Raw genomic sequence first — 21,216 nt, 5'->3', positions numbered from 1 at the left:
TTGTGATGTCATGCTGTCTAAAAGGGTAAAAACTTAAAAGGATAGGTAACCCTAACTCACAGTTCATAATGTTAAGAGAAAAGTGCAGAATGACAGTTGCCTGATTCTTCTACAAGGGCCTGTGAGATGATGTGTCTCCAACACATCATCTCTTTTTTGTTACCCATTTTATTACCTTACAAGGTAATAGTGTGCAACAAAGGCGAGCTGCAACTGTCTGCATCACTGCATCATGAAATCCACAACACAGTGCCATCACAATCACAGTACATACACAATCCATCACATAACTTAAAATAAACAGGACAAACATTTATTTAAATGTAGCACAAAAAGTAAGGACATTTGTGTTTGGTAGATTATTTTTCTGTGGTAACAATAATTTTTGGCAATAAATCTTATACCGTTGGAAGCGCGTTTATTCCCTTTTCCTTTCATATGGTGCCCCATCTGTAGGGAACATGCATTTGTGGGATGAGGAGCAGCGCTGAGTATGTGGGTTGCGCCCATGAAAAATTTGCCAAATCTTATCTGCCAATGCCAAACAGCTTATTCTGCCATTGTTTGGTGGATTGGATGATTCTGCCTACGGCAGTTGGATCGTAGGGTCAAAGTTTGGAGAAAACGCGAAAACAAATTATTCTTAAAGGGGTGATAGAATGATTATATAGGGTATTTTACACTGTTCCTCAAGGTCTCCTAATGGGGTATGTAACATTGGTTGGGCTAAAAATTGCCAGAATGCTATTTTATTAGGCCGTTAACTACCCTGTGAATATGGCTCTATTTGGAACAAGAGCTTTTCTTCCAAATATGGTACGCTAATGAATATTCAGAATGAGCTACGCGCTGATTGGTTTGAGCAAACTACATAGAAACAAATGGGAGACTTGACAGCAGGTCTCATTGCAAAGTTATACATTGTTTGTCGGGCTATTACGTTATTAAATTCACTTCTGAGACTTTTTAAAGCGAGAAATCAACTATATAAAGCTCAAATATGGGACGTTTTACGAAAATTGATGGCTTATTGCAAATTTGGTATGACTGTGTGTCGGAGTTCAGCTGCCGGTGCTGCCTGTGTTGCTGCCTCGCTGCACGGCCTGCCTTCCTCCACAGACCCCGGCTTGCAGCTCCCCTCTTCCTGCTAGCTAAATGGCCCATGTGTGAGAGTGATAGCGTGGTCAGCGAGCTTGTTACACCAGCAATCTCTTAAAACAGTTCCAGTTAATCTTGGCTGGCTGTCAGCATAACTAGCTATATTTACAGTTTGAATTTCATCACGCCACTTACACAACATCTCCCTAAAGGTCTTATAAAGCTAACAACGGTGTCCGATTTCAAGTTAATGATTTTTTGTGAACAGTGGGGGTTTCGTGAGCTATCACTGTCCCTTCAATCCTAGCTATGTGTAGCTATCTACAAATCACGGATAGTTAGCTTCATTTTTGGCGTAATTTCTACAGTTTGAATTTCATCACGCCACTTACACAACATCTCCCTAAAGGTCTTATAAAGCTAACAACGGTGTCCGATTTCAAGTTAATGAATTTTTGTGAACAGTGGGGGTTTCGTTAGCTATCACTGTCCCTTCAATCCTAGCTATGTGGGGCTAGCTACAAATCACAGATAGTTAGCTTCATTTTTGGCGTAATTTCTGTATATTTACAGTTTGAATTTCATCACGCCACTTACACAACATCTCCCTAAAGGTCTAATAAAGCTAACAACGGTGTCCGATTTCAAGTTAATGAATTTTTGTGAAGAGTTGGTGGTTTCGTTAGCTATGACTGTCCCTTCAATCCTAGTATGTGTGGCTTGCTACAAATCAAAGATAGTTAGCTTCATTTGTGGCGTAATTTCTGTATATTTACAGTTTGAATTTCGTCACGCCATCTCCCTAAAGGTCTTATAAAGCTAACAACGGTGTCCGATTTCAAGTTAATGAATATTTGTGAATTTCAGAGGAATTCTAGGAGGAGCTAGCTCTCATTGATAGAGCTCCATCCAGCCGCAGGCTCTATCAATGAGACTCGCGGACAAGCGGCGTTTATTTCCCCAATCGTTTGTTTAAATAACTCAACACATTATAATTACACACATTAACAGATTAACTGGAACCAGTGGTAAGAGATTGCTGGTGCAACAAGCTCGCTGACCGCGCTCTTACTCACACACACCGGGCATTTAGCTAGCAGGAAGAGGGGAGCTGCAGGCCCTGGAACTCTGTCAGAGCACCAGCGTTTAGTAGTCCATTTGCCAAAAACCGGTGACTTTGCGCGGGTATGGAGTGCTGTGGGCTGCCAGTCGTGACGCACGATCTGATATCACCAAGTAATTAACAGTCCAGGATCAATGACAAAGTTGTTTGCCCTGGATCAACATTTTAACCAACCAATCAGTGGCACGTTTTGCTTGTGATGTCATTAATAGTGCGACGTGATGGCAAATTCAAAAAAGAAAAAAAAAACGTCTGCCAGTTTCACTATCGTAACGGCCGCCCGTTCCAGAGCTGCCGCCGATCATGGATGTATTAAGCCGCCGATGCTTCACTATCGTGCTTAAAAGGTAAGATCAAGAGTTTGAACGTCTTCAAAACATTATAGAGTTGATGTGTAGCTAGGCTAAACAAGTTAATAAGATAACTAGCAGGACCAGCTAGTGTGCTAGCAGTAATTCAATTGGAAAGGGTTGAGTTACCAAATGTGATATTGATAAGAAATAAAATATAACTGTCCAGTTCTATCTCTTAACAAGATGGAATGTCTGTCATTAGGCTAACCACTTTAATCCTATGAAAAACAGGCTACCTAGCATGACCAGCTAATGTACTAGCAGACTTATGGTGGTATGAACTAGCCTAAAGGTAGCTTACTACTAAAATGTTCATGCTAAGCCTGTGTGAGTCTGTAGACGTTTTTTGCATAACTAACATTACAGACAAAACACCTTAGCAATGTGTGTTTTAATCAAAGTTGGTAGCATTAGCAACTTATATGTGCAATGCTACAATTAGCTGCAAGTGATTAAGTGTTGATCCTGGACCACTACAACATCACATTCATCCTGGACTGTTGTTTATTGTTTGTCCTGGACAATCAGTCAGTTATTCTGTGCTGTCATTAAGTGTTGATCCAGGACCACCACAGAGTGACATTTATCCTGGACTGTTGTTAAGTGGTAGTCCAGGACAATCACAGCATTACAGCCCCAGAGTAATTGTTATTAAATCATAACTCCGGCATTATGCGATCTATAGCCCTGTTATTCAAGGTCACCTAAGGCTAATCTCTCAGGGCACTTGGCTTAAGTTTTGGTTTGGTTTCAAATGCCCAGTTAGGTTAACTTTAGCTGCTGAGTTATTTATTAACTCTATAATGGAAAGTATTTTAAGTAAAGTCTGTGGAGGTAAAACCATGTGCTCTTTTCTTTCAGAAATGGAGGATATTATTTAAAAAGCTGTCATCAATGAAGAAAAAAGAATGTGGATCCAAGAAAGCCAAACTTGATGTTTTTGTGATGCCACATCAGCAAGGTTCACAGTATTCAAATGGAAAAACTGCAAAACCTGGACTCTTATTTTAACCTGCATTTTACCTTGACCTCAATTGCTGTCTTCCAGGAACACCACCCTTTGGAGTACATGACAATAAAGTAATTGAACTTGATTAGTCTTCTTGTTAGTATTAATTTGCACATACATGAAAATGGATGAAATGATAAAAAAACTCAGAATGTTTATTAAATGTTTTTATTTATAAACTAAAACTAATTGGTCCAATTTCCCGATTAGACACAAGTGTCCACAATCCACATCATAAACTGTTGTTCTCCAACATCTTCAATGGAGTTTGTCTGTGGAAAAAACACAGCAAAATTAGTTGGAACCTCATTTGAAATTTACAAGTCCTCGAATAGAGTCTTGAGAGAGGAAAATTGTGAGAGGTCTGCACGTTCCCACAAGGTAATCGAATAATAAAAAGGAAAAGGATATCTTTAAGATATACTTTGAAATGCACTAATGATTAATTACACTTTATTATGTAACCTTTCACACTTACCAGACAATCTATGTTTTCTGAAACATAGATTTGAGTGATTAAAATAAGGCGTGGACAAGATAAGAATGAATGTCACTCTGTGTCGGTCCAGGATGTATGTGATGCTGTAGTGATCCTGGATCAACACTTAATGACCGCACAGAATAACTGACTGTGATTATCCAGGACAAACAATAAACAACAGTCCAGGATGAATGTGATGTTGTAGTGGTCCAGGATCAACACTTAATCACTTGCAGCTAATTGTAGCATTGCACATATAAGTTGCTAATGCTATCAACTTCGATTAAAACACACATTGCAAAAAACGTCTACAGACTCACACAGGCTTAGCATGAACATTTTAGTAGTAAGCTACCTTTAGGCTAGTTCATACCACCATAAGTCTGCTAGCACACTAGCTGGTCATGCTAGTTATCTGTATTAGCTTGTTTAGTCTACACGTTAGCTCTTTAGGCTAGCTAGATCATACCACCACAAGTCTGCTAGCACATTAGCTGGTCATGCTAGGTAGCGTGTTTTTCATAGGATTACAATTGTTAGCCTAATGACAGACATTCCATCTTGTTAAGAGATAGAACTGGAACGTGATATTTTATTTCTTATCAATATCACATTTGGTAGCTCAACCCTTTCCAATTGAATTACTGCTAGCACACTAGCTGGTCATACTAGTTATCTTATTAACTTGTTTAGCCTAGCTACACATCAACTCTATAATGTTTTGAAGACGTTCAAACTCTTGGAAGTAGGCTAAATCTTACCTTTTAAGCGCGATAGTGAAGCATCGGCGGCAGCTCTAGAACGGGCGGCCGTTACGATAGTGAAACTGGCAGACGTTTTTTTTTCTTTTTTGAATTTGCCATCACGTCGCCCTATCAATGACATCACAAGCAAAACGTGCTACTGATTGGTTGGTTATAATGTTAATCCAGGGCAAACAACTTTGTCATTGATCCTGGACTGTTAATTACTTGGTGATATCAGATCGTGCCAGTCGTGACGGAGCTCCAAGTACCTCAGAGCAGGTCGGGGTGTGTGAAGGAAGGCAGGCTGGACGGCGAGGCAACAACACAGGCAGCACCGGAGCTGAACTCCGACACACAGTTGGACAAAATTTGCAATTAGCCATCCATTTTCGTAAAACGGCCCATATTTGAGCTTTACATAGTTGATTTCTCGCATAAAAAAGTTTCAGAAGTGAATTTTGTAATGGAATAGCAGAGATCTGTATGACCTAGCTAGATTCAGAAGACTACCTGATCTCAGGTCAGTTGTGTAGCCTATGTAAATGTTGGGGCGTGACTGTTCTCTTAAGGTTCCAGATTTTGAGATGCATTCGTAAGCAACTCAGCTTTGTTGGGATTCGCCCGTTTTCAGCGGCAGTTTTAAAATATGAGATTTTCATAGTAAAGGGGTGTCAGTGGGACTTTGAGCTTCTATGTATGTCCTATTTACCCACCGAACTGTCGTTATTCAACTATGACAGGGTAAAATCGGTTTTGCATTCTATCACCCCTTTAAGGCTTACTTGACTTGGCTGAGTATTGCTTATTGCTATTACTGCTCAGTCTTTTCATTGATAAAATGATGTCATTGGAGATAACAGAAAACATGTACATATATACTGTAAGTGAGTTTGGGATGTTATTCTCATATTAACAAAATGTCTCATTTCAAAATTTTAAAATCAGACAACAGGTATTTTTTGTCAGAAACTCAACAGCATACACTTTTCTGCAAAGCCACTCACTCAGCTCTAAGCATCTTTATTTCTGTTCAGCTCTCAATGTGTCTCCCTCCTTCATCTCTTTTCTTCTCAGGCACTGACAAACACTAGTCTGGCAGTGTAGGCCAGGTCAGTGACGTAAAGCAGGAAGTTGAGAGCAGGAAGTTGAGAGCAGTTTTGACGACGCTGAGCTTCTTTGGTACTGTTTGTCAAACTGGAACACGGGCCAGAGGATGGCAGCCGTGAAGTACATGATTACCGCCTGGAGCCCGTAACCTGACAGGAACTTGGAGAAGGGGATGGGGAGACAGCCCGGTCGCACTCGTTTTTTCAACTACGGCCATGGAGAGGATGAAGCAGATGCAGTACACGGCCATGCACCACTTGAGCGCTGCATGGTGGTCATACGACACAGGGTCGCTGACCAGGATGAAGATAATACAGGCCACAAAGGTCTGGCACACCTTCATAAGACCGGGAGCCGTAGCCATGTAACCTGCCACCTCTCCTGGCCTCGCTTTAGTCAAGCTCACCTCCCCCATGTATGCTACCGCTGTCAGGCAGGAGAAGACGGTGGAGGCGATGCGATAGTCACGAGTATCACCGTAGAGCTGCTTTTCCTTAAGGAAAAAAACTGGGAAGATGATAGAGGCGGAGAGGCATAGGAGGGAGGCGTAACAGGCGATAGTGATGGGGAAATTAGACCAGGACACCGGCGCTCGGGCCTGGAGGCCAAACTGCTCCACCAGCAGGACCAGCAGGGTGCAGGCGAAGCTGAACGCCCAGCAGAAGATGCACCAGTCAGCCATGCCTCCGTGGTGCAGCTGGGCTCCATGTGCTGCCACACTGAACGCCACGCAGGTGAACAGCAGGGCAGCTACACGCACCCATAGCAGCTGGGAGGTGGGAAGCACATTCAGTGGCATTATGGGATGTCACAATCAGACAGGAGTTGAAAGTGTCTTCTGCAGTACCAGCGAGGGTTAAGAGGAGTCTTTAGTGCTGAATGTGGGATCTTGTGTTGGTTGCTTGTCACACACTGTCGATGTTAGTTACATATTCTGCAGAAAGACAATAAAGGAGGGAGTAATCAGAATATGTCTGATGTGATTCTGAAACAAGATGCAAAATACTACAGTGTATCGGTGAAATACAAACATCATATGGCACTTTATTTCTTAAGATTAAAACATATTCTGCTTTATCATTAATTCTGTAGCTCTAACTGATTGATGCATCCTCTAAGTCTGAGCAGCCAATAATGAAGAAATGCTCAGTTGTCAAGTCTTAATTCGGTTTTATTTACTGTCAAAAACATGATATCTTAATGTCAAACATTTTGCTGAAAATGATCAACTGGCTTGTTTGTCTATAAACTATTAAAAGCGTAATGCATCAGGGAAATGGTATTCTGAATCTACTGTATGTCATGAATGATTTGCAGCACAAACAAAACTGTAACATCAGAGCTGGTAATATAATTAGAGCATGGCAATATGGAAAAAGTCAAAATATCACAATATTTTTGACCAAAAACATGAATGTCGATATTGCGGCAATATTGTAGGGTTGACAATTGGTGCTTTCACGAAATAGAGAGTTTTGATAAATCACCAATATTGTGGATACACTGGCCCAATCCCAAAGTCCGGACTCACAGACTCACGGACTTTGGTGCGCGTTCTCGCGAAATTCGTAGGGGCTTAGGGTTGTCCCAATGTGGAATTTCAAAGGGCGTGAGGGTTTGAGTACACACTTACCGAGCCCTTTCCGTGAGTCTGCATCGATGCAGACTTTACCAAAGGGAATTACCCACAGTTCAAAGCGTTGTGACGTTTACGCGCGAGACGATAGGAAATCCGGAAATTACGACGGTAAACAACAGCACGACACACGACCACGGAACGGACCAACCTGTTGTCCAGCTTGTAAAACAAGAGTTTGGAATCAGGTAGCCGTCTCCTGGGCCTTGGCCGTGTGGAAAGCAACAAACTTAAAATGAAAATTCCCAAACTGGCAAGTGTCAGCAACATCTTTGTTATTAAACGTCGCCAAGGTAACATGTGATCTCGTGAAGTGCTGTCCCGATCCCATTTCTACCTATCTGAGTCCATGTGGCCTTACACACTCACTCACTTAGTACCTGAGATCAATTAAGTCTGTGAGTCCTTAGTCCTTAGTCCTCAGGGCTCACTTTGGGATTGGGCCAATGACTAAGTGGGTAAAGCCTTACCTAGCTTTGAGGAGTTTACTTTTCATCCAGCATATTCCCTTGGAGTACGATGGCATCAACATCTTGGTTGCTGCTGTCGCTGTGGTCCTGCTACACCCTGCTAAGCTCCACGGTGCCCTGCAATGTCATGCTGCATCCTGCTGAACCCTGCTGCTTCCTGCTACGTCCATCCATGTGCCACGCTAAATTCTGTAACGCCCTGCAGCGCCCTGATATGACATGAACTACTACGACTACCATTTGAAGTCACTGTTCCATTATCTTTAATGTGACTATTATCGCCACTGTTCATCACATCCCCAACCGGCACCATCAGACACCGCCTACCAAGAGCCTGGGTCTGTCCGAGGTTTCTTCCTAATAGGGAGTTTTTCCTCACCGCTGTCGCACTGCTTGCTCTTGGGGGAATTATTAGAATTGTTGGGGCTTTGTAAATTATAGTGTGGTCTAGACCTACTCTATCTGTAAAGTGTCTTGAGATAACTCTTGTTATGAATTGATACTATAAATAAAATTTTATTGAATTGAATTAAAGGCAAATAATAAAACAGTGAGTCTGGTAAGTTCCGAAAACGACATTACTGTAATGTAGCCTTTAAAACCAGGAAAAGATTAAACTTTCATGTCTGTCATATCACGATATTGCTATATACAAAATTTAAGACAATATCTAGCGTCATATATCGATGTCGATATAATATTGATATGTTGCCCAGCCCTAAATAAAAGTATAAATAAGGTGTTCATCCCTGACTGACTTGTCTCGGCTCAAACTAAAGTTGTGTAAAGACTGAAGAACGTGTGAGGAACCTGTTCAAGCTGTGACCTGTGCACGCTATATGGAAAGTGGAAGTTTGTCTAACTTGAAGTTGGAAAGTCCCTCCGTCTAAACCAGAAGTTAGTTGTACATTTCCATCTCCAGGGTCTACTAACAGTTTGATGTTAGTGCCATCTAGTGTCCAAACTGTTGATGTTTTTTAGTAACGGTTTTTGCCTCCGAGAGCTTGTACAAGATTTGACAGTTGCTAGTGAGGAACAGCCTGTTTTTTCATATAATGCCATAATATCATATTAGGGCTGTCAATCGATTAAAAACAATTTACTAATTAATCGCACAATTTGCTGTAGTTAATCGCGATTAATCGCATTTTTAAATTGAGACTGAAGCTTGTAGTAATGGATATTTAAATAATGCTAAATCACTTAACTTTACAAATATGAAGAGAAAAAAAAAACAAGGAAAGGTTCTGCTAAGTTCAGAATGTTTAATATCTTTCAGAACAACAGCAGCAACAATTTGGCTTATTTAGTCCTGCTGAAGGCTGCTGAAACGGCTAGAAACTGTCCGACTTGGGAGCAGATTTTTGTCACCACCCTCAATATTAGCCACATACCTAATATACCATATTCTGAATAATATAATATAATATAATATATATATATATATATATATATATATATATATATATATATATATATATAAGAGAGAGAGAGAGAGAGAGAGAGAGAGAGAGAGAGAGAATATAAATTACAATCTAGGCAGTACTTAATATCATAGATATTATAATATACATAGTGTTTAATCTGAATGACTAAGCAAAGCACATATATCTAAACACAGAAATGCACATCAATATCAATATCAATGTTACACATTAAACCAGTAACCCAAAACCACAAAGGTGTATGTTGGCCTAAAGTGAAAACAGTGAGTGTAGTTTTAGATAGCGACGCTGTGCACAGCAATCCATTACCAATGTAAAGCGATTGACTACATTTCCCTTCCAGCACCGCAACCAGGAAGTAGCTTGTGTGACAGTGAGACGCACCAATTTCAAACATTTACTGGAATATAGTCACGGATACTATCGAGTCGACAGCGTTAAACATCAGACTGCAAATAAGGTTTTATCAGCGTGACCAACGTAACAGTTATCAAGCAAACAAATCGCGCACGTACATATCGGCAGCACAGCACGGCGCATGTAGCGAAACAGCAGCTTACCGGTGGCGCATCTCTCCTGACGAGACAACATGTCGGAACTAGTACTCGGTCCCGTTATAGCCCGTGCTCATTCATTTCTGGATTCTAACACATCATCTTTTTTCTCTTTTGGGATCTTACTGGTCCATGTTTCAACTCTTGACTGGCCCGTAGGCCTACTTCAATCAGGTAAATCCCTCCTAGAGTAGCGCGCGCCTGCTCTTATGGAGACGTATTACGTTTCTCAGCCGCCACATGAAGTAAAACAAACACAGCTGCATTAATTTCGTTAATTTTTTTAACGAGTTAAATATAAAAAATTAACGCAAAAATTAACGCGTTAATTTTGACAGCCCTATATATATATATATATATATATATATATATATATATATATATATATATATATCACATAGTAAACTGCAACAGGTTGGTTTAAAATAGAGCAAGCAGCATGAAAAAGGATAGTTCCATGTCCTGGTTTCTAACCAATAATTTCAATGTTTCACACATCCATAAAACAAGTAGCCCATTGTTCCCTATAGTTAATTATATAACAAAGAACAACCTCCTGCTCCACTCTTTTTTATTAGCAATGCTCTATTTTTTGTTTTGATCATTCGCAACCCCAGATTACTTCCAGACAGCCTTTACTGTCTTGACTATGTCTTCTTTGCAGTTTCTGCTCCTTCAGCTGCATCATATCCTATCTGACCACCCTTCACTCCCCCCGAGCGTCAGTTGCTAACATTCCCCTTTTTATTGATACCAGTGCTGAAATATCCTGAAAATGTCTTACAGTTGCAGCAACCATTCCTACCACACCAAGAAAAGCTCCTAACAATGCCCCTGTTGCAATATCTGCCAATCTGATCAATAAGCTGTTAAAAACACTAACTGTAGCTTTATCTCTAATCTCTGACGGTGACATGTTGCCTGATGACGATCACTGTCTAATGTGCTCTTCCTCTCTCTGTATTTCTCTGTTGACTGCTTGTAGCATCTCATTGGTGTAGCAGCCTCCTTTGTTTGCCTCAACCATCTTCTCTATGGTGTTGAGCAGCTCTGCCACCTGGAACTGGTTACTTCTGTAGTCGTCCTCTCCGTTGTTCTTCCAGTACTTATTATCAACAACGTGGCACCGGCCTCCACACTTCTTCACCAGATTACTAGATCTATATTCTAACTGACAAACTCCTCAATCTTCATCTCTTCCGGGAGCTGGTCACCATGAGTAAAGACAACGGCGCCATATTGTAAAGCTTCCTCAGACAAATATTGGCATATTTTTTTGATGACGTCCTTCTCCTGCTCTGTGAATTTGAGGCCTAGGAATGCACTCTGTGATACACCTCACTATCTCATCCATGAGCACCGTCTCGGATCCACACGTGTCAAAAAAACTGGGCGTGTCGATCAACTTGATGCTTTTTCCATTGACAGATTTGGTTTCTGCATGAGAAAGACTTGTTTCAGAGACGGGATAATTATTTTGAACGCATCCTCTCCTAATATGGTGTTAGCCAGACTGCTTGTCCCAGCTCCAGTTTTTCCCAGTAGGACAATTCTTCTTGAAGTCAGCAATAGAAGAGAGCAATGATTCTGTATCAGCACGTCACGTTCCTTTTCGTACTGAAAGTGTTTTATCTTTATAAATGCATGCACATTTCATTTTGTTGCTGTTGCTTGAGTAATATTTATTCTGGTATTTTAATTCATTCAGAGTAAATCTGAGGATTTGTTCATAAATCAAAGTATCGCACAAATAATATTTGTGGTCTGTGGTCTTTATCTATTTCTTGTCAAAGAGAGAGGATGGCAGCTGCACCTTTTTATACTTTTCATACCTTTTTGGGTGGAGAATATTTTGTCTGAGTGAGACAGAACAAGTTGAAATTAATTGTATCTGTTTTTATTGGCAGCATCCACACCCAACTGCAGGGAATTTACTCTTTTTCAATTTCTGACATTCTTGTGCTTTACTTAATGCTACATTATACTTAAACTTCTACTCCCATTAAAAACATATGCTTATATGATGTGATGCAGATCTGTGTTAAAATCTATCATGAACTAGTTCTAGATGAACTACAGCAATAAAACATTCTTACACCTTTTGTTAGTAAAAAACCTGAATGATATAATATTCTATGATCATAACACTTTTGAAAGTGTCATTCTAAGTACTTTTGCTTTTGATACTAATTACTTTTTGCTGTAAATGTTTCTGTACTTTCAGTAACATTTTCTTCTACTTAACATAGTCTAAAATACTACGGTATTTTTTCCTTAACTTAAGTAAATGACTTGAGTACTTTTTTTTTGTTTAGCAATTTTTATTGATTTTTCATTAAACCAAGTAACATTCTCTACAGTACATATTGGACCAAATGTATACAAAGAAAGTATGGCTGTGTTATACAGATACAAAACAGTGTGAAAGATATCCCCATCCCACCCCACCCCACCCACCCATCCCAGTTTGTCCCTTTAAGTCCAGATCATCACAAAAATAATTGATCAATGAAGTGCTTGTCCAACGAGGCATTGTAGAAGAAGCATATACAATTTAGCACAACATTTCAAAGTAAGTGATTACTAGTAAAGGAGAAAGTAGAGGAAAATAAAGCAAAAATAACGATAATAATAATAATAATAATAATAATAATAATAATAATAATAATAATAATAAAAATAGTAACATAACTAAGTAAACAAGCCAAGCCAAATAAATAAAAATAAATAAATGGATAAATAAAAGTAAAAGGGGGGGGGGGGAGGTTGCCGCTCCGCTATAATAATAGCACCTTAGTCATCCTTATCTAATGGTGTTTGCAAGCTCTCGTAGTACTTTAAAAAAGGGGCCCAGACCTTCCCGAATGTTTGCAAGGAGCCTTTACGGGTATATCTGATCTTCTCAAGTTTCAGGAAGTGCATAACATCTCTAATCCATCTAGTGAAGCTGGGGGGTGCTTGATCCTTCCAGGAGAGCAGGATGAGATGCCTGGCAATCAGGGAGGTGAATGCTATGAGGGGGCGATTTTCAAGAGTAAATCCAAATAAGGCACTTATAGGGTTGAGGGTGATGTTTCTTTGAAGCATCTTAGAGTAGGCCCCAAAGATGTTGGCCCAGAACGTGCTAAGTTTGGGGCAGGACCAGAACATGTGTATGTGGTCCGCTGGTTGACCTTTACAGCGAGGACACGAAGGGTCCACATTAGGAAAGATTTTCACCAGTCTTGTCTTGGTCAAGTGTGCTCTTAGAACTATTTTGAGTTGTATCACATTGTGCCTGGCGCAAGGGGAAGAAGTATGTATTAAGTCAAGCACAGCCTTCCAACGATCCTCTGTAAATTCCTCACCGAGATCGTTCTCCCAGAGTCTCCTGACATCCTGCAAAGAGTGCAGGGAGAAATCGCCTATGCTGTCGTAAAGAATCGAAATTAGACCTTTACGTGAAGGGGATAACGAAAGGATATGGTCAACTGTGTTGCTCGCTGGAAAGTCTGGAAAGGAGGCTATACTTTTCTGGACAAAGTGTTTAATTTGGAGAAATCTAAAGAAGTGAGACTTTGGCAAATCGAATAATTGAGAGAGTTGGGCAAAAGAACCAAACTTGCCATGCACAAAAAGATTGGAAATAGATTTAATGCCCTTCGAGGACCAAGTTCCAAAGGTAGAATCTGAGAGAGAAGGTGGGAAGTTATAATTATTCTTTATGGGAGAATGCACCGATGTTGTCTGCAGCTTAAAGTGTCTTCTAAATTGAGACCAAATTCTAATGGAGTGATAGACCACAGAGTTAGCGCAGAATTGGCCTTGAGGGGGAGGAGCTGGGGCACATAGTATGGAGCCTAGATCAAATGAGCTAGAGGCAAGCTCCATTTGCACCCAGGCCTCGCTCTCATTGGGACAACCCCCTCCAATCCAGTGTAACATTGTCTTTATATTACATGCCCAATAATAGTGAATAAAATTAGGTAAGGCTAGGCCGGCAAGATTTTTAGGTCTTTGGAGGGTGCTTCTTTTGATTCTGGGTGGTTTACCGTTCCAAATAAAAGAAGATACACTCCGCTCCAATAAGATAAAGAATGATTTTTTAATCAGGATGGGGATATTTTGAAAGAGGTAAAGAAATTTTGGCAACGTAACCATCTTAATAAGATTAATCCGGCCTGCTAAGGAAAGCGGGAGATTTGTCCATCTAGCCAACCATTTTTGCATTTTTCAAACAGGATGTTAAAATTCTTAGTGAAGAGGGACAAGAAAGCAGGCGTGATCTCTACCCCAAGATACTTAATGCCCTTGATGGCAATTTTAAATGGAAAGTGTGACGCAGGGATTAAAGTGGCTGCCTGGTTAAGAGGAAACATCTCGCTTTTTTCGAAATTGATTTTATAGCCAGAGAGATTTCCGAATTGGGCCAGGATGCTAAGAATGGAGGGAACTGAACTCAGCGGGTGAGAGACATATAAAAGAATGTCGTCTGCATATAGGGACAGTTTGTGTGTGAGGCCCCAACGTTCTATACCCCGGAAATCCCCAGATTGTCTAAGAGCAATTGCCAGCGGCTCAATGGCAATGGCGAAGAGCAGAGGAGACAGAGTGCAGCCTTGACGTGTACCTCTGCCGAGAGAGAAATGCTCCGATTGCTGTCCATTAGTAATTACTGTGGCTGTAGGGTGAGAGTAAAGGAGTTTTATCCAGGAGATGAAGGAATCTTCAAACCCAAATTTTTTTAAGGTAACGAACAAATATTGCCATTCGACTCGGTCGAACGCTTTTTCAGCGATGTTAAAAAGTTTTCTAAAATTTGAGCTTGCGTGTCGTAGGGTGGGTGGGAGCTGTCCAATAGACAGAGATTCATTAAACATTGCTTGGAGCAGAGGGCATAGCGTGGGAGCAAATTTTTTATAAAATTCGGAGGAATATCCGTCTGGACCAGGAGTTTTGTTACATTTCAAGGAATTAATAGCTTTTAGAATCTCTGCCCTGGAGATCGCGCCTCCCAGCAAGGATTTTTGTTCAGCTGGAACAGAAGGAAAGTGAAGGTTGTCAAAGAAGTGATTGAGTTGTGGAAAAATGTCATCACATTCAGAGGTGTACAATTTACTGTAGTATTGTTTAAATGTGTTGAAGTACTCGAGTGGGCTGTCAAGGTCTCCCCATTTCACTATAAATCTTAGGAATAAGGCGAGATGACTGGGCTTTCGCGAGCTTGCTGGGCTAGTAGCCTGCCAGCCTTATCACCTGAATCGTAGACCTTAAATCGGCGCGCTTTGTAAGTAAATAAGTGGCCTTGTCTGTGGAAAGTAGGTTGTATTCCGTCTGTAGACGCAGTCTCATTTTAAAAAAGTGTCGGAGACGGAGAGGAGGAGTAGCGGTCATCAATCTCTGCAATGGTTCTGGAGATGTCATTGAGTTTTGAGTCTCTTGCTTTCTTTGTCCTGGAAGAGTATTCAATAATTTGCCCTCGAAGATAGGCCTTGAGGGTCTCCCATAAAGTTGAGTGGGAAACTTCAGGGGATGTGTTGGTTTCAATAAAAAAGTTAATTTGAGAAGAAACGTGATTTTCAAATTGTTCGTCGGCTAGAGGAGGGGGTTAAGCCTCCACGTGCGAGAGGGCCTAAAACAGTTGGGAAGAGCTATGTGAAATGAGACAGCACCATGATCTGAAATTGTAATACTGCGATACGGCAAGAGCTGACTTGAACCAGCAGTCTATTGTCTATAAGAAAATAGTCGATCCGGAGTATAAGTGTGATGGACATTGGAGAAGAAGGAGAATATCTTTTGATTACCAAATTTGAATCTCCAAATGTCCGAAACACCGTTATTTGCTATGAAATCATTGACAACTTTTGCAGATTTGGTGAGGTGTTGGACCTTGTGTTCGATCTGTCTAATACGGTGCTGAGTACACAGTTAAAATCGCCTCCTATTATCAACTTATAATTATTGTCGCAGGGAATGGCAGAGAACAGTTTATTAAAGAAGTTGTAGTCATCGTAGTTTGGAGCATAAACGTTGATCAAAATGACAAGACTGGTGAATAGACGACCTGCTACAATGATAAATCTCCCATTTTCATCAGCAATCACTTCCTCAGGTTGAAATGGAACGTCCTTATGTACGAGGATTGCTGTCCCTCTGGCCTTAGCATTGAACTGGGAATGGTACACTTGACCAACCCAGCCTTTCTTAAGATAGTTGACATGCTCATTCTTAAGATGGGTTTCCTGCAGAAAGGCTATGTCTGAATGTAATTGTTGTAGATAGGATGTTATTTTCTGTCTTTTCACCCAGGTATTCAAACCCTTAGTATTTAGAGAAACAAAGTGAATGGGCCGACTTTGACTGAAATTAGATGTAGATGCCATATCTTATCAAATTATGAGGGAGTGAGAAGACGCGGCAAGGGCAGAGGTGTAGAGAGGGGATGAAAAAAAAAAAAAAAAAAAAACAATAAAAGGAGAAAAGAAAGGAAGAAAAGAGAAAGAAAGAAAAAAAAAAAAAAGACAAAATGAAGAGGGACCGGGATCACGAACAGTGCTCAGAGCTAACAGCTTAGAGAACACCTAACTTACACTTGAACTCTGTTTTTACAAAGGAACGAAACAATTAGAATATTACAGATTTTAAAGTGTAACTGTGCAAAGACACTGGGTAAAAGCAATTGGAACAGTTGTAAACTATAACCATCAACATATGAACATGCAATAGCCAGGGCAGCCGCTGCAGTGGAAGGGAAATGTTACAGACGCATGGGGTTGTAACAAAAATGTCCTTATTATCGTCCAGCAGAGCTCATAGGGCTTGTGCTTGTGTTAGTGACTGAGAGCGTATGTGTATGTGTTGGGGCGTGCAAGCGAGAGTGCATATGTGGCTGCGCTTCTATCTCGGAGGCCTATCATATGAATTAACAAAAGATTCACGGAGGTCTGTGTTAAAACTTTGACCTGAAAACAGCTCTATAGGATAGGTGTTTGTCAAATTAGACAGTATAAATGTCTAAAGATAAAAGAAAGAGAGAAAAGAAAAAAAAAACATGACGCTTCTTGGCAGATAGCCAGCACTCCGACGTGGCTGCGTCAGTAATTAACAGATGTGTATGTAAAGGAAAAAAGAATTAAAATTAAATAAAAAATTTAACACGCTAAAAGCATCAGCCACATTGCGTGAGTGTGGGAAACCGCAAACAAACATCCTTATTTTTTGTCAGGGTGCTTTGTGCGCGAGCTTACGTAGCCTGTTTGTGTGAGAGAAAAGTGTAACATCATCAGTACATACTAATAAAAATTAGATCAGAGCATAATAAGCACCGAGAGTGGCAGATTTATAATGTTTGCAACGCCGTTCAACAGGAGGCTACACAGCCGACAACAGTCTTACACAACGCGGGGTAGCAAAAACACAAAGCTCACCAGCAACAAGATGGCTGCTCCCGCTTCAGAGAGGTTTTAACGCCGTCAAAGTCAATGCTTCATGAAGTGGAAGTACCCGGCCGGTTATTTTGAAGAAAGGCTGATACTGCTTCAGGGGAGGAAAAAAGCGATTTCTGACCGTTTTTGTCAGTGACTTGGAGTTTGGCAGGAAAAAACATCCGATATCCGAATCCGGCGTTCCTCAGCTGTGACTTCCCGTGTAGTACGCTGCTCTTTTCTTGGAGACCTCGGCGCTGTAGTCGGGGTAGAAGTGTATCTCAGATCCGCGGAAAGAGAGGGACCCAGCCTCTCTAGCCAGCTTCAGGATGCGCTCCTTGTCCTGATAACGGTGAATCCGAGCGATGAACGGGCGCGGAGGGCCATCCTGTTTCATGCGGGAGTTAGCTACTCTGTGCGCCCTGTCGACGGATGGGGGTGAGGGAAAAGCCTCCGAGCCAAAGGTTTCTTTCAGAAATACCTCCATGAAAGCGGTCGGATGCGAGCCTTCAACGTTTTCAGGTAAGCCGGTTATACGAATATTGTTGCGCCTCGATCTATTTTCAAGATCATCCGTTTTAAGTTTGAGGGTCTCGTTCTCTCTGGACAGGGCCTTGCAGGTTGACTCGAGGGTTAGCAGCCTGGTCTCCACATCGTTAAGAGATGTTTCCATTTGTTGGATAGTCTGGTCGTGCCGGTCAATAATTGCTCGGTCAGCTGAGAGTTGGACAGATAGTTTGGCTACAATGCGTCTTCCATTGAGTTGAGAAGTGTCTCCATGTCGGCCAAGGTTAGCGGAGCGTTGCTAGTAGCATGCTGTTCATGCAGGTTAGCTTGCGTTTCTACATCTTGGTTCTCTTCAGACGTGTCCTCTGTGGGTTGAACTTGCTTTTTGGACGGTTTCCCCATTATTAGTAAGTTTCTACACAGGCTTGCACAAGTTAACTGTGGTAAAGAAACGTGTATTATCCGAATTTAGGCAGGATTACAACAGAGCTCTCCCAGTTTGCGACCTACTCCGTCATCTCTCAAACCGGAAGTTCCATGACTTGAGTACTTTTTACTCCACTGCTTGTTAGTAAGATCAATTTATTGATGGTCTTGGTATTTTAATGGAACTTATTGGCAAATTGACAAAAACTGTTGTCCTTTGACATCATGGGAATTGTTCTATGAAATAAGAAACTGGAAGGACTTGACCAATCAGCTGTTTAATTATTACATAATACATTCACAACACAGATTAACAAAAAACATATGTAAAGAATTAAAAACAAAAATCAATACCAAAAAAGTTACAGGTGTGATTTAGTATTTCACTTCCATAAGGTTGGTGGATTTACTTTGGAAATTTCCATCAGAGCTACAGGAGACATTTTACAGCAGTGTTTACAGTTTGACTATAGAGCTCCTCAAGGCAAGACTGCTTGTGTAGAATTGGTGGCATGCTCCTATATATAACCACCCAAAGTCATAGACCCAACAACCACTTATAGATTTCAGATCATTAGTTAATTTGAATGTGAAACACATGTATTTCCATTTTGGTAAATCTTCTATATATTTTTTGCTTCTCTATTTACGGTTTATTTGCTCAGTATTTTAAGAAAAGTAATCACAGCAGTTCTCTTTTCATCTGACAGGAACCAGCACACAGTTTAAAGCACAGATGTAAGGACTTCCATAAGGTAAGAGACCTAAATGGACAAATTAATTAAACATTAAACTAATCTGATAATAATAACTAAATTTGACAGGTTACCACTTTAGAAGAAAAACAGATTTTGAATTTAACACAGCTGAGACAGTTGCTACTAACCCAGCTATGACTGCGAACCCCACTAAACCTCTGATCCATGTTCGTCCATTGTTCACCTGCTTCCTAAGGATGTTGCTTATAGCCTGTTTCCTGATCTCTTCATATGACATGTTTCCTAATGAGTGTCTAATACGCTGTTCTTCTTCCCGGATTTTTCTCTCTACTTCTTGCAACTTTTCATCCGTATAGTATTCTCCATTGTTTTCCATCGCTATATTATCTATGGTGTTGAGCAGCTGTACCTCCTCCTCAGACCTGCCTGCATCAAAGAAACCAGGAGTGTCGATCAAAGTGATGCTTCTTCCATTGACACATTTGGTTTTGGCTGGAGAATAATGTGTTTTCGAGTCATTAAATTGTCTAATTTTGAATGTGGCCTCTCCAAATATGGTGTGTGCCAGGCTGCTCTTTCCAACTCCAGTTTTCCCCAGTAGGACAATCCTCCTTGTTTTTAGCCCTAGAAGAGAATAGTGACTCTGTATCAGTAAATCAGTATCAATATCAATATCTTGCCCCTTGGTTCTATAAATGTTTTACCCATTCATTTATTGTGCCACATTAATTATTACACAGTGGCAAATAAGGCTGAGGAACAGAAAAACATTAACAATCACAACTTTGTATATTTTAGAATCTTTCATGGGAAAAAGTGACATATATGGCATGATTATGTTAAACAGCCAATTGCAATTTTAAAGTAAAGCTAATGTTGAGAATTGTGTGGTCATTCTGTTGCTTTATGATGTCACAGTTTCCTATTTTGAATGTGTTTCTGTTATGGGGGGCTGCTGGCTGTCCCTGTCTGTTTTCCCCTCTCCCTCATGTAGTACCTGTCTTCTCCCAGTCTGTATGTAGGTCAAGTGGCGGGGCCATTCTCTCAGCGCCCTGCCATTCATCTACTCACCTCACCAGTACTTAAGCCCAGTGGTGTAGTCTATGTGATACGCAGGTATACGCAGTACACCCACTAAGAAAGCTCCAGGATTTCCATATACCCACTTAAAAATGCCCAATGACCCTCAACAACATACTTTCCATTATATGTCTGGTAGATTTTGAATTGTCATCTGTTTTTCTTCTTCACATAGACTAAATAAAGGTATTTTCAATATAAATTGGTGCATAACAGTGTATCAGAATACACTAAATGAAATCGTTGATGCTCAAAACTTCCCTGGGGGAGGATGCTGCTAACATTATTAACAATATTAACATGAACAACATTAAGTGTAGATATCGCTGTTTTGCGTTAAAGTGGTTTGTGAAGAGAATTTTACTGTCACAAATCAAAATTGTTCAGATGCTTTATTTTTTAGTTAATAAGAAAAAAAAAAAAAATAAATAAAAAAAAAAAAAAAAAAAAAATTTTAACTTCTGTTTTGAACAGCAAGCGATTCATGGCGTGCCCTAATCTTCTTTTCATCTTAATTTGTTGACTCTGTTGACTCCATCGCTGACCAAATTCTGGGACCCACAGTTAATTTGTGACTGTCCGCTCCCTGACAACATCCATCAACTGCAGAAAAGTTATTGGGCCAGTAGTTTTTTCAGGCAAACAAACCATGTCTGTTAATGGACATATATCTCCTTAGCAAAGAAACAAAAATGAAACCATTCCTACTAAAATATAAAAACGTCAACTAAAATGTTTTAATATTTTATAGATTGTATAGTGTTAGAATTAGTTGGGAGTTTTGAAAATGCCCCAAATCATACAGAATTTTAAATATTTTTATTTGAATAAACATAGCCTATTTGATGCTCATTATTGACACAATAGCAGCAATAAATCGTAACTTACTGTTCATGCTGTGAAAAGTAGAGGTCTAAAAAATGACTCTGATCCACAAAAAGTCTTTCCTCTTGTTCCCGCTCTGATCATAGATTGTATAAAACAGGCTCCACCTCTTGATTTGTTTTTTCTACTTGTCTGGTTTCCTGGCTGCAGGCTGAATGAGCAACACATATT

General features: G+C 40.4%; 2 pseudogenes; both read right to left on the bottom strand.

The window, feature by feature from the left end:
• Window positions 1-5,793: 5,793 nt before the first annotated feature.
• LOC120573675 lies at window positions 5,794-6,825 on the bottom strand (annotated as a pseudogene).
• Window positions 6,826-6,842: 17 nt separating this feature from the next.
• On the bottom strand, window positions 6,843-21,085 carry LOC120572524 (annotated as a pseudogene).
• Between the last annotated feature and the right edge of the window lie 131 nt (window positions 21,086-21,216).

This window comes from Perca fluviatilis, chromosome 14 (assembly GCF_010015445.1).
Source record: "Perca fluviatilis chromosome 14, GENO_Pfluv_1.0, whole genome shotgun sequence".
Classification (NCBI taxonomy): domain Eukaryota; kingdom Metazoa; phylum Chordata; class Actinopteri; order Perciformes; family Percidae; genus Perca; species Perca fluviatilis.
This window is presented reverse-complemented; position numbering and strand designations above follow the sequence as displayed.